The sequence below is a fragment of the Mus pahari genome, unplaced genomic scaffold (assembly GCF_900095145.1).
Source record: "Mus pahari unplaced genomic scaffold, PAHARI_EIJ_v1.1 scaffold_14486_1, whole genome shotgun sequence".
In the NCBI taxonomy this organism is placed as follows: domain Eukaryota; kingdom Metazoa; phylum Chordata; class Mammalia; order Rodentia; family Muridae; genus Mus; species Mus pahari.
The window spans coordinates 3,622-4,713 of NW_018392123.1; positions in this window are offsets into that span (position 1 = coordinate 3,622).

A 1,092-nucleotide genomic window follows, 5' to 3' on the forward strand; every position below is an offset into this window, starting at 1 on the left:
AAGATCAAAAGATGGTAGGTTGAGGGAAGAAAGGAGGAAAGAAGAGGAGGAAGGCCAGGCATCTGGTGTTCAGTCAGGCTGGACTGTTGAGAGGATACATAGAGGATACACAAAGTAACAAGAGTGTACCAACCAGAAGGGTTGCCACTCCTGCTGCAGGTAGTTTGCTACAACGCTAGGCTACAAAGCACTGCCAACCCAGAGAAATAGAGGAGGTTGATTCCTGTGAGCACTACCTTGTTAAGGCTGGGTAAACTGAGTCTGCACAAGAGTTGGAACTATTCCATTACAGAAATCTGAATGACAGTCATTGTTGTGTATGTGACTAAGGTTCAGCACCTTTAGCCATGGAAGATTTACATCTGCACTCCCTAACAATGCCACTCTTGCTTGTTTCTCACAATTATACCTTGCCTGGGTTTGAGGGGAGATTTAGAGTTAAATACACAGTGAGACAGTTTCAAGGGACTGGACAGTAGACTCTGGTGGTTGAGGTGTACTGCTGGAAGTTGCTTTCTGAGTGTTTTAGAGAAACCATTATGAGAGACTGCATTGAGCCTCTGAAGTAGACCACTCTGAAGATGAAGCTTGAGTTCCACATTTTGCTCTGTAAGAGTCTCTTCTAGACCCACTTCAGGTACCACACAACGTGTTCCATTCTTACTATGCATTGCACAGCAACTCTGCCCTCTGGGAGAAGTAGACCTGCACCCTTCATCCCAAGGTGAACTTCTCTACAGCTTTCCTCATTGATGTGGAACTGAGTGAGTGCCAGGAATCCCATCTCAGTAGCCTTGGGGCATGGGCTGTCCTGTGTTCTTGATCCCCACAAGTCAATCTTCATGGCTCTCAGCTCTTGTGTTATCATCCATCTTGCCTCAGGAACCCAAGGCCTCCCCAATGGATGCCACATTTCTGTTTTGTGCTTTTCTGTTTTTCTTTCTCCTTCCTTGACCCATCCGCAACCTCCTCACCCCACCCCCCAAAATACAAAAACAAACAAACAAACAAACAAACAAAAAACCAGAATCTTCTACATTATCAAACTAGGGTGGAACTCCAGGATTCAAGCAATCCTCCTGTGTCTGTTTA